General features: G+C 50.5%; 1 protein-coding gene across 1 annotated transcript in view; it reads left to right on the top strand.

Annotated features, from left to right (window-relative positions):
- Positions 1-798: 798 nt before the first annotated feature.
- Positions 799-13,321, top strand: part of TNS1 (tensin 1) — a 169,074-nt gene continuing 156,551 nt past the window's right edge. The window contains exon 1 of the mRNA XM_014785286.2: positions 799-832. The gene's annotated coding sequence lies outside the window, so the exon portion shown is untranslated. The remainder of the gene's footprint in view (positions 833-13,321) is intronic.

Raw genomic sequence — 13,321 nt, forward strand, 5'->3', positions numbered from 1 at the left:
CCACCCAGCAGACCCCTCACCCACCTGTGGGACCTGGCGAGGGGGACCACAAACCCCTGGGTGGAGGGCCCTGGGGGCTGGGCGGGCAGGGCCGGGACATTCCAGGCTGAGGGAACCCCATAGGAAATTTGATTCCAGCTTCTGGTAGTGGGAGGGCGGAGCAAGTCCCCGGGTGCGTGCGTGTGTGCGTGTACGTGTGTGTTTCAACTCACGCGCATGAAGTTTGTGAGACTGTGTGAGCATCTGCCTGTGTGTCTCCGTCCACGTGCCCGTGTCAGGCTGCACTCTGAGGGTCTTGCATGAGATCGTGTGTGTTAGTGCCCCCAAGTCAGAGGTGTGCCCTTGGGCATGCGTGCGCGTGTGTGAGGCTCTGTGTGTGTATATGGCTGTGTGTATGGGTGTGAGTGGTTATGGGGGAGTGTGTGTGCACGGTCCTCTCCTGGACCGTGAACTGGGTCTGTGTCTCTCTGGGGGACAGTAAGCGTGATCTGGTTCCCGGGCCGGCTGCCTGCCTGGTGTGTGTAAGGGGAGAAGGCCCCCCTCATTCCTTGGCGCGTCTGGCACGGGGCCTGGGGCCGGGCCACCTCTGCCCCTGGCAGGGATCCAGCGGGGGCGTCGTCCCCCCGCGCCTCCCCGCTTCCCGCCCGCCGGGGCCTCGGCGATGGGGCCCCCTCCTTCCCCCTTCCCCTTCCCCCGAGCGCGGGGCGCGGGCGGGCGGGGTGGGAGGAGATTCGCCGAGTTTCCATTTCATACCTCGCGGCTAAACTTTCTTTCTGTGTCTCGCCCTCTCGCAGTCTGCAGCTTCTCCTGTCATCGGAAATGCCAGGCCAAGGTAAGGGGCGCGGGCCGCCGCGCCGGGGGTCCCCTCCCCCTCTTTGTCTCTGCAAAGCTTCGCCCGGCGCGGGTCAAGGTGGAGGCGGAGGCGGGGGCGGGGGTCCGGGCGGGGCCGCGGCGCGCTCTCGGCGGCTGCTGGAGGGGCTGCGGGGACCCGAGTCCGAGAGAGGGGCCTGGGAAGGTATTTCCCCGAGTTCCCAAGGGAGTGGGGGGCTGCGGGGCAGGGGGATGCGTTTCAGTGACCCTGCGGGCCGCGCCGATCCCTGGTTGGCCCCATTTGGCCCCCCTAGAAAAACTCGGCCTGGGGCCACAGCCGCGGTCCCCGAGGGCGGGACAAGGGATGAGTGGGTAGGGGAAGTGGGGATGAGGTGGAAAACGAGGTCGCGCTGGGCCTGGAGCCTCCTGAGGGACCGTCCCACTCTCTTTATTGGCAAGGTCCCTCTTTGGGCCTCAGTTTCCCCACATTGTTTCTGGTCTGGCCTTGGGATTGCTGGGTCCTGATTGGCCAGGCTGGCTGGTCCCCTGCTGCGTCCTGTCAGGCCTGGACGGAGGAGTGATGGGTCAGCCGGGGCGGCGTCTTGGAGTCATGGGGTGGTGGGTGGGCGGGGGCGGGTATGACACCGGGATGGGTTATGATGGATTATTTGGGAAGGAAATTGTTCTGTTGGATGGGCTCAGCCCTCTGGAGGTGGAAATGCCCTGCCTTGCCTGTCATCTGCAGCCAGTGTCTGCACCGTGCCCACCCCCACCCTCACCCCTTCCTCTGCTGTTGTTCATGCCTGATCTTCAGGAAGGAGTTCAGTGAATGGAAGGAGGGAGGAGGCTTCCAGAAGGAGCACTGAGCAGTTGAGGCCCAGTATCTGGTGCATCTCGTGCTCTGCTTCTTATGGGTGACCTTGGGCAAGTCCTGTAACCTCTCTGAGCCTCTATTTCATCCTCAGGGATATGGGAATAAGAAGAGGTTATTGTGAGGATGAGATGGGATAATGTCTCTGAAGTGCCCAGCACAGTAGGTAGGCACTCGAGGACGTAGAAATGGATTATTATCAGTTGGTAGCTCCGAGGGCTGGGTGTTCCCTTGGAGAAGGCTGCTCACGGAGAGGCAGGCCTGCGAGGGAATCCACTTCCTCCCCAGTGACCTTGCTCCAGGGCAGTACACATCCACCCCCCAGGCTCTCCCCATCTGTGAACTCCAGCTGGAGGGCTCTCCTGGCAGAGGCGCTGAGGGCCTGGCTTGCGGTGGGCACATCTCTACAGTTTCTGCCCCTTCCGTCGTCTCCTGCTTTTCTTTCTCCCTCAGCCTTTTCTTTTCCAGGTGGGGCGTGAGCCTCTGCCCCTCCTCTCTCTCCCTCCTTGTTCTTTCCATCCAGAGCAGAGCTTTTCCACCCTTAACCCCAGAACCTTCCGGCGTTCTTGTTCCTTCCCAGCCTACCCCCTTATTCCCCCCTTCCTGCACCTGTTCTCTTAATAACAGTGAACATTTGTACAGTGCTTTCGGCCTTAGAAAGCACTTTACATGCATTATCTGATTTTATTCGTTTAATTCCATCAGAGCGTGAAATAGGCCACAAGATCATGTTGTTTTTACGGATAAGGAGACCGAGGCGCCCACAGGTTGAGGGACTTTCTCAAGGTCTCACAGCAGAGTTCTCACCTGCCTCTGCCCCTGGGCCTTTGCACTGCCTTCTAATCGTCCCTTCCTGCCCACCAGCAGACGTGTCTTGATCCTCACCGGCCCCTCCCGCTTTGCCTCGTTCTCTTGCAGCAGCGGATGCATTTAGAGAGGACAAAGGGATGAACTTACTGGCAGTGAAGGGTCTGAGAAGGCAAATGGGGGGCCCAGAGAGATGTGACAGAAGATGGCCCCATGTACAGCAGCCTCCTGTGTGGAGGCAGAGGGGTGCCAGAGAGGACTCATAGCCTGCCTGGCAGTTCTTGCATGTGCTGGGGGCTCAGAATATACCACCAATCCTGCTCTTCCCAGCCAAGGAGGCCAGCTGAGAGGGGAGAAGGTGTCCTGGCGGGGCAGTGGCCGGACAGACAGATGGGGCTTTTTATACGATTTTCCTCTGTAGGAAGTGGGACCCACCGGTGGTGTGTGCTCCACCCAGCTGGCAAGTCTCTCCCCTAAAACCACAGCTCTTACTCCTGCCCTGCCTTTTCCTCCTGCCGGGAAGGGCGATGTGCGCCCCAGAGCACACAGTAGACCTCTGTGTTCTGGATTTTATAGCCAGATCAACATGGAGGTCATCTCATCCATCCCCCTGCCTCTAGACGGGACTCATTAAACACGTGTTTAATGAGCTCTTTCCGTGTGCCAGACACTGTTCTAGGAGAACAAGACAGAGAAGGCCTTTGCCCTCGTGGGGCTGACATTCTCATAGGGGAGACAGACAATAAGTAGGCCAACAAGTTAGGAAAGAAATGAACTAGCGCAGTGGCTTAGAGAGTGGTTAGACTAGGGTGGCCCAAGAAAACTTCTCAGAGGAAGTGTTGTGTGAGGTGAACCCAAATCACGTTACATGACGATCTGAGAGATGGAAAGAGCAGGTGCAAAGGCCCTGAGGTGAGATGAGCTTGTCATGCTTGGAAGAAGGCCGTGTGGCTGGAGAGTAGTGACCCTGGAGGGTTCTGACATGATTTGACCTCCACGTTGAGGCCACTGTGGCCTCGAGCAGGCACAGAGAGACAGGCCAAGAGGCCGCTGCTGTTGCCCAGATGAGGGAGGCTGATGGCTTAGTCCACGGCGCTTGCAGGAAAGACGGTGAGACGCGGCCAGGTCTGGGCTACATTCTGGGGTAGGGCCCAGGGCCTGGCTGCTGTGGGTGTGAGAGAGACCACGGGCTCAAGGATGACTCCGAGGTGTTTGGCCAGATTAACCGGCTGCACGTGGCTCCATTTCCGGAGATAGATGAAGTGGGTGAGAAATTTCTAGGGAAGAGGGCGCCAGGATTTCTGCTTTGCTTGGTCTCTTACTTCACAGTTCTTCTACACACTGGGGACTTCTGATGTTGACCCTCTCGTGTCCTCTCCAGTTCAGCCCACTCTGGCCACCCCTCCAGGAAGTGGCTGGTTCTGGGTGCCTCAGCTGCCGCCTTCCAGACTGTTCCTGCAGCATGAACCTGTGGCTCTGAGAGGGGCTGTATTATTCGTACACAGCAACATGATGTAACAGATACCCCCAGCAATAGCAACTTCAAGCAGCAACAGATATTTGTTGTCTCATATAGTTTCTGTGGGTCAGAAATTTGGGAGTGGCTTAGCTCCCTGGCCTGGAGTCTCACGGAGTAGCAGGCAAGGTGTTGGCTGGGGCTGTAGTCATCTGAAGGCCTGACCGCGGCTGGAGGATCCGTTTCCATGGTGGTCCATTCATGGGCCTCGCAGGCTGGGGCTGGTGTTGGCAAGGAGGGCTCGGTTCCCTGCCCCATGGACCTTCCATTGGGCTGCTCGAGTGTCTTCACATCATGGCAGCCGGCTTCCCCAGAGTGGGTGATTCCAGAAAGAGTGAGGCGGAAGCCACAATGTGCTTTATATCCTAGCTCTGGAAGACAAACACTGTTATTTGTACAGTATCCTATTGGTTACACAGGTCATTCCCATTGAGTGTGGGAGGGGCCTCTATAAGGACACGAATATCTGGGGGCAAGAGTCAATGGGGGCCGTCTTGGAGGCTGACTACTGCAGAGGCTCAGAGAGGCTGACCTGGCACGTGGGAGGCTGGGGGAGTGGGGTGGGAATCAGACATACCTGGGTTTAAACTCTGCTCCGCTGCCTTCCAGCTCTGTGAGCTGGGTTGTGGAGGATTAAATGCACATTGGCGTATAGTAGGCGCCTTCCTCCTTTCTTGGAACCATAGGCAAGGACTGGAAAGGAGCCCAGGTATTCTGCGCCCAGTTCTGTGCCCCTTGGACCTGCTTGAGAGAAGCTGTTCAGCGCTGGTAGAGGAGGGGCCTTGGTGCTTGGGTGTGAGTAGGTGTCAAGTACATATTTATTGCACAGGGGAGGGTGGAGAGATGTGTTGCATCCTCAGCGTCTAGAATAGTGCCTGGTCCGTAAGAGGGGTTCCCGTGAAGGAGTAAAGGGGTGGGATAAAGGAATGTTGAGAAACAGGAGGTTCCTATGTAGGGAGAGGCGAAGGGGGCAGCTGAGAGCAGGAAAGAGGATTAGCAAAACTGTTTTTAAAGTCTCCTCCAAAAGGCCCTCCTCCCTCCTGACGCAGAGACGCTCCAAGTAATAGTTCTCGTCATTTCCGTTTTCTAGTTGGGGTAGGACTCACGTGCCATCAGGTACACAAACTGATAAATCGGTACCTATATACGAACCAGATCAGGACCTAGAACATTTCCAGCACCCCAGGAGCAGCCCGTGTGCTCCCCGCCCAGTCAGCATCCCCCAAAGGAAATTGCTCTTCTCACTTGTACCAGCAGGGATCGGTTTTGCCTCTTTTTGCACTTAATATAAATTGAATCAGCAGTCTGTTTGCATTTGCGTCTGACTTATTTCACCCGCCATGATGTGTGGGAGGCTCAGCTGTGTTCTGGTGGGTGTCAGTGGTTTGTTCTTTTTTGTTGTTACATTGTATTCCAGTGTATGAATCCGCCACGATTTATTTTTCCATTCCACTGTTGATTGCCATTTGGGTTATTTCCAGTTTGGGGCTGTTACAAACAGACCTGCCATGAACATTTAGTCACCTAGATCTACAGGGAGCTTTGCCATACACACAACGTTTTCACGCACCTTCTCAGTTCTGTGAGGTGGGCGGGGCTCGTGGTAGCCCCATCCTATAGATCCAAAATTGAGGTCCAAGGAGGGAACCACCTTGGCTGAGGGGCACAGTGGCCTTCTACACAGTTCTGACCCTGCCCTGGGACAGACGGGTGGGAGCAGGTGAGAGGGAAAGAGAGAACGAGAGAAACAGACAAATGGAGAGAAGAGGCTGGTTCCGGCCCTTGAAACTCACCATGGTTCATGGAAACCCCACCTTCCGGCTCTCCCCTGGCATCTCTTGAAGGAGGCAAATTCTAAGTGTCCCTTAGTCCCCACCCTTGTGTCTCACAGGGTTCCTTACCTGTCCCTGATTGTTTCTCTCCTGTGGAGGATTTAGAATGAATGGCCCAGGATTTGCCTTCCACTTTTCCTTTCGCACGTGCGCGGTGTGTGTGTATACAGCAGATTGTCCCGTGGCTTGCTTTTCTCCTCGCTCTCCTGCTGGATGATGTATTTATTATTTGAAAGGGGACTTTTAACTTTAGTATCATTTTAGATTTACAGGAAGCTTGTAAAGATAGTACAGAGAGTTCCTGCACAGCCCACATCGTTTCCTCTAATCCCCAGGTACATTTTTGAGAAAGCTTTTTTCACCCCTGATTTTGCTCACTGTCCGTTCCAGGTCTGATAAGAGTTATGGGGAAGAGCCAGGCGGCTGTGGGGCCTCAGCCTCAGGGCAGCTCCTTCCACCTCCTCGCTTCCTTTCTCTCTGCTACCCTCTGCCCAGGCCTGGCACTTCCCTGTCCTAAGCACCGGGGTGGAGGGAGGAGGCTGCAGCATTGACTTGGTCTCCTCCCCTGTACCAAAGGGGTTTAAATCCCATCCTTTAAGCTTGAAAGGAAAGGAAATCCCATAATTAACCCCCACCTTTCAGTCACATTACACACCGCCTTTCCCGCCCTCTCATAAACACACCTGCAACTTCCTTCTCAGTTGTGTTGGAGACTTGCTGTAGTCTCTTGCTCCCAGGAAGAACTGGGTTTGGGGTGGTTCATGGCCCCAGGACCCATCGAGAGCCCAGCGGGGTGTTTAAGCCCTTTGGCCTTGGAGATAGACTGTTGAGTTTAAATCCAGACTATATGAATAATTGGCTCTGTGACCTCAGGCGAGTTACTTAACCTCTCTGAGCCCCAGTTTCCTCATCTGTAACATGGGGATTATAGTAGGACCTAATTTTAGGGCTCTGTGAGCACTGAGAATGGTAACCCAAGTAAAATGCCAAGCTCAAAATTAAGTGATCAAAAATTCATATTTATTATTTTGTACTCCTCCTGCTTTCTCCTAACTCATAGAAGGTGAGGGCAATCTGAGAGACGAGCAAAGCTTCCTGAGGGCGCTGGTGTCGAGAGGAGATGCTTACATATGTCTTGCTTCTCTTTTCTCTCTCCGTTATCAAGAAGAGCGAGGAAATGATGGAGACGAATATAACGTGTCTTTCGCTTGCTTGCCTCGGGGCACCGAGATCTGTAGCAGAGGTTCGAGTCCTTGTCTTCATGGTAGAATCACCCGGGTGCTTTAAAAATACTGATGCCTGGGTCCTACTCCCTAGGGATTCTGATTTAAATGGTTTGGGGCATGACCTGGGCATTGGGATTTTTACAAGTGCCAACCAGTGATGGGAGTGTCAGATGGTCCAACCATTCTGGAAAACCATTTGACCGTTCCATATAAAGTTAAACGTCCATCTGCCATATGACCCAGCAATTCTACTCCAACGTATTTATTTACCCAAGAGAAATGGAAACACGTCCACAAAAAGACTTGGCCATAAATATTCACAGCAGCTTTATTCACAATAGCCCCAAACTGGAAAAACCCAAATATGCAAACAACAGGAGAATGGACACATTGATGGAATGGTCCAGTGGAATACTACTTGGCAAGAAAAAGGGATGAACTGTTGTTAGGCACAGCGTCATGGATGAATCTCAGAAACACTGTGCTGAGTGAAAGAAGCCAGATGCAAAAGAGCACATACTGGGTGTTTCCATTTTTATGAAATTCTTGACAAGGCAAAACTCTCGTGACAAAAAGCAGATTATTAGTTTCCTGGAACTGGGGGTGGTGGGGAGATTGACTGCCAAAGGGTGTGAGGGAACTTTTTTTGGGTGATAGAAATGCGTTTTACCTCGATGGTGGTGCTGGTTATCTAGCTGTATGCATTTGTCAGACTCATTGAACTATATTCTTAAAAGGGATGTGTTTATTGTGTGTAAACTATATCCCAATAAAGTTGAGTTAAAGAAAAGCTTCCCAGGGGAGTCTCCTTTGCCGGCGAACTTGAGAACCGCTGGTCTCCAGCTTCTGAAGAGCCGTCTCTGTGCTTGTGTGTTGGTTGGCATTGAGCACAGTGCCAAGTGTATGCGTGTAGAATGTATGGTCTTCATGGCTGGGCTCTTTCATTTAGCGTAATGTTTTCAAGGTACGTGCTTTTTTATGGCCGAATAACATTCCATTGTATGAGTATACCACATTTTGTTTATCCATTTATCAGTTGATGGACATTTGGGATTTTTCCACCTTTTGGTTATTATGAATAATGCTGCCATGAATATTCATGTACAGGTTTTTGTGTGGATTTATGTTTTCACTTTTCTTGGGTATATAAACCTAGGAGTGGAATCGCAGGGTCATATGGTGGCTTATTATGTTTAAGTTTTTGAAGAATTTCCAGACTGTTTTCCAAAGTAGCTTATGTTAGTTTTCTAGGTCTGCTGTAGCAAAGTACCACAAACTGACTTAAAACAATTTGTTTTGTTGTCTCACAGTTCTGAAGACTAGAAGTCCAAAATCCGGGTGTTGGTGGGGCCATGATGCTCTGAAAACCATAGGGGAACCCTTCCTTGCCTCTTCCTGCTTCAAGTGGTTTGCTGGCAATCTTGGGCGTTTCCTGGTTTATAGATGCGTCACTCAAATCCTCCAGCTTCACGTGGTGTCTTCGCTGTGTGTCTTCATATCATCTTTCTTCTGTGTCTGTCTGTCTCTGTGTCTAAATTTTTATGACACCAGTCATATTGGATTCAGGCCCACCATAATGATCTCATTTTAGCTTGATTACCTCCGTAAAGACCCTACTTCCAAATAAGGTCACGTTCTGAGGTACTGAGGGTTAGGACTTGAACATATCTTTTCTGGGGGGACATAATTCAACCCATAACACAGCTGCACCGTTTTACATTATCCCCAGCAATGTAGGAAGGTTCTGATTTCTCCACGTCCTCATCAATACTTACCTGACTTTTGGATTATAGCCATCCTAGTAGATATGAAGTGATATCATCGTGGTTTTGATTTGATTTCCATGATGACTAATGATGTTGAGCCTCTTTTCATGTGCTTATTGGTCATTTGATTGTCTTTTCTTGAGAAATGTCTATTCAGATTCTTTGCCCATTTAGAAGGTTAGGTTACTTGTCTTTTTATGATTGAATTGTAAGAGTTTCTGATACAAGTCCCTTATCAGATATGTGATTTGAGATAGATTTTTCCCATTCCGTGAGCTGTCTTTTTACTTTGTAGCACAAAAATTTTAAACTTTGATAGAGTCTAATTTATCTATTTTTTCTTTTATGGCTTGTGCTTTTGGTGTCATACCTAAGAATCCATTGCCAAATCCAAAGTCACGAAGACTTACGCCTGTGTTTTCTTCTAAGGGTTTTCTAGTTTGGGCTGTTACAGTTAGGTCTTTCATTTCTTTTGAGTTAATACTTATATAAGGTATGAGGTAAGGTCCCAGCTAGGTTCTTTTGCATGTGCCTCTGCAGTTGTCTCAGAACTGTGTGTTGAAAATTTCCCCACTTGGCAATGATGATCTTGGCAACTTTGTCAAAAATCAATTGACCATAGAAGTGAGGGCTTATTTCTGGAATCTCAGTTGTATTCCATTGAGAACGGAATAGGGGTATGTCTGTCCTTTCCCCAGTACCACACTATTTTGATGACTGTTGCTTTGTAGTACGTTTTGAAATTGGCAAGTATGAGTCTTCTGACTTTGTTCTTCCTTTTCAAGATTGTTTTGGCTATCCTTGAGTTTCCATAGGAATTTTAGAATCAGCTTGTCAATTTCTAGGAAGCAGCCAGCTGGCATTCTAATAGGGATTAAATTAAATCTGTAGATCAATTTGGGGAGTATTGCCGTCTTAACATTATTGCATCACCTGATCCATGAGAATGGGATGTCTTTCCATTTGTTTAGATCTTCTTTAATTTCTTTCAATACTGTTTCATAGTTTTCAGAGCGTAAGTTTGGTACTTTCTTGTTAAATTTATTCCTGAGTATTTTATTCTTTTTGATGCTATTTTAAATGAAATTGTTTTCTTAATTTGGTTTTTATTTTATTATTTATTTATTTATTTATTTACGAAGAAGATCAGCCCTGAGCTAACATCCATGCCAATCCTCCTCTTGTTGCTGAGGACGACTGGCCCTGGGCTAACATCCATGCCCATCTTCCTCCACTGTATATGGGACGCCGCCACAGCATGGCCTGACAAGTGGTGCGTCGGTGCGCGCCCGGGATCCGAACCTCGGGCCACCAGCAGCGGAACGCGCGCACCCAACCGTTGCGCCACAGGGCCGGCCCTTAATCTGGTTTTTAGATTGTTCAGTGCCAGTGTATAGCAATATAATTGATTTCTGTATATCAGTGATTTATTCTGCAACCTTGATGAGCTCATTTATTAGTTCTAATAGTTTTTTTAATGGATTCTTTAGGATTTTCCGTATACAAGGTCATGTCATCTGTGAATAGAGATAGTGTTACTTGTTTCTCTCCAACCTGGATGCCTTTTCTTTCTTTTTTTTTTGCCTAATTGTCCTGGCTGGCACTTCCAGTGCTGTGTTGACTAGAAGTGGCAAGAGCAGAAATCCTTATCTTGTTCTCGATCTCAGAGAAAAGCATGCAGTCTCTCACCATTAATCACGGTGTTGGCTGCGGTATTTTCATAGATGCCCTTTATCAGGTTGATAAAGTGTTTTGTTTATCGAGTGTTTTTTAAATCAGGAAATGGTGCTGGATGTTGAGGAGATCACGTGGTTTTGTTTTTTTTATTCTGTTATGACGGTGTATTACATTAATTGATTGCCAGATGTTAAAACAACCTTGCATTTCTGGGAAATCCCATTTGGTCATGATGTATAATTCCTATTATTATATGTTGTTGGATTTGGTTTCTAGTAATTTGTTGAGGGTTTTTGCATCTCTATGCATGAGAGATATTGGTCTTTAGTTTTCTTTTTCTTGTAATATCTTTGTCTGGTTTTGGAATCAAGGTAATCCTGGCCTCATAGGATGAGCTGGGAAGTGTTCGTCCATCTTCCACTTTTGGGAAGAATTTGTGAAGAGTTGATATTGAGTCTTCTTCAAATGTTTGATAGAATTCACATGGGAAGCCATCTGGGCCTGAACTTTTCTTTGTGAGTAGATTTTGATTGCTAACTCAGTCTCTATTTGTTATAGGTTTATTCAGCTTTTCTATTTCTTCTTGAGTCAATTTTAGTAGTTAGTGTGTGTCTTTCTAGGAATTCGTCCATTTCTAATTTACTGCCATACAACTGTTCATAGTATTCCTTCATTATTCTTCTTATTTCTGTAAGGTCGGTAGTCATGTCCCCTTTTCATTTCTGATTCCAGTAATTCGAGTCTCCTCTCTTTTTTTTCTTGGTCAGTCTAGCTACAGGCTTGTCAACTTGGTTGACCTTTTCAAAGAACCTACTTTCTCTCTTATTTTCACAGGGTTTTTCATTGTAATCGCTTTGTTTATAGCCACTGTTTATTGAGTGTCCTCCGCATGGTGGCTGCTTGACACTCATCTCGTTGAGTCCTTGGAGACTCACACAGAAAGCAGATGAAATTGACTTCACTGTCCAGTGAGAGAACTGAGGTGACGTGCTTGGCACCAGCCATGCAGCGGCCCGGCAGTGGACCTGAGGGCCCAGCTCAGGTCTGAGTGTCTGGCTCCAAAGCCTCATGATGTCACCACAGCAGGACACGTCCTCCATTCCATTGCGGTGTCTCCTGTCTGCTGCTGAGGCTCAGTGTCTGATTTCTAAGAGGAAGAGCCGTGAGTTGCCATTCCCTCACATCCCCTGTCGGTGGGCCTCAGCCTCACCTGCTGAGCCCAGTGAGCACATTCCTGCCGCCCTCAATTTGGGTTCAGTGGTCTGGGCTTGGGCCTGGGGATCTGCACTATTGTCTGACACCCCCAATGATCCTGATGCCAGGGTCTCCTGACAGTGCCTGAGTAACCTGCGTTTGCCCTGGAAGCTCTTCCTCAGCTCCACTGGGTGCAGGCCCCCAGGAAGCCACTGGTTCCTCTGGCCTCTGTGTTCTCCAGGCTTCTCTTTCCCCTGGGATGGGGGTCAAGGGTGAGGTAGGTCTTGGGTGGGAAGCTAGTTCCTTTTCGCTTTATAAAAATTTGCAAGAAGTTGGAACAAGTCCCCCTCCCCATCTTCCTGAAGTTCTGTCTGAGGTAATAGAGTATAGGACTTTCAGGGGTTAATAAGTAGGCTTGGAGTGTGTCATAAGCAGTCAACACACACACACACACACAGACGCACACACACACACACCCTGCTCCCCATCCGAGGCAAGGGGGCAAGGCTGGGGAGAAAGTGACACTGAACTGTGACAGGCTTCTCATTTTCCTGGAATGTGGCTCCCGAAAGGTCTCATATTTTTCAGCATTTCTGACTCTGGGGCTGTGTAAACATCACATGGGGTTTGCTGCATCCGAGAGACTGTAGGAGCTAGGAAGGGGGAGGCGGCACCCAAAGCAGGGAGAGAAGGGCAAAGGGGAGATGGAGAACTGGAGCCAGAGGGGGAGAAAGGAGAGGGAAATCCTGGGGTCCTGAAGAAGCATGCCTGGTGAAATAGGCAGAAAGGAACAAAAGCCAGCGGTTCCCACTAAGAGGTGGGGGGTCTGGTGAGGGCCGGGGTCTGCAGTGCAGGGAGAGGGCAGAAGGGCCGGTGCAGATCAGGGGTCCTGTCGGTGGTGTGGGAAGGGAGGGGGTGACTCTGAACCCCTGGTCCACGCCACCTCCCTGGCTGCTTCTGGCTTTTAGCTTGTGGGTCTGCAGTGCCCACTCGAGCTGGCTGAGCAGGGAGAGTGAGGGAGAGGCGGGCGTCCCCCTCCTGGGGCGTGGTGACCTTGGCGGCACCTGCCTCCTGGGCCACCTGCCTTCACCTGACAGATGCTGCTGGTCCTGAGGGAGGGCCGTGAGATGCCTCTCAAGAACCCAGTGTCGTCTCCTGCTCGGCTCTTCGGGGGGGGCCCAGCCTCAGTCTGAACCTTCTGAGCCCCTGTCCTAAACCATTTCCAGAGATGTCCTGAGACGGGGCCTGGTGGAGCTGGAGTCCCCCGGGCCGTGGACTCCGGGATCTTGGCTCTGCCACGTACGTGACCCGTGTTACAGCAGACAAGTCCCTCAGCCTTTGAAATCTGGTTTCTTCATCCATATAAAAATGGTGGCCTTGAGGTCAGCCAGCCTTGCAAGGTTGGTGTGAGGATGAGAGAATGTAGGTAGAATCTTGGCTCTTTCTCAATGGATCGTAACTCTTGCTCTGTTATCCTGAGACCCGAGGATAACAAACAGCTAAGTGCCCCAGAGATCCGCCAGCCAGCAGGCCTGGCCAGCTCCGGGCGAATGCCCACGGCCCACACTCCCTCCCCCTCCCCTGCATCAATTCCCCCACCTGCGGTCACTGCTGGCCCCATG

Source organism: Ceratotherium simum, chromosome 37 (genome assembly GCF_057802395.1).
Source record: "Ceratotherium simum simum isolate JZ-2026a chromosome 37, ASM5780239v1, whole genome shotgun sequence".
Taxonomy (NCBI): domain Eukaryota; kingdom Metazoa; phylum Chordata; class Mammalia; order Perissodactyla; family Rhinocerotidae; genus Ceratotherium; species Ceratotherium simum.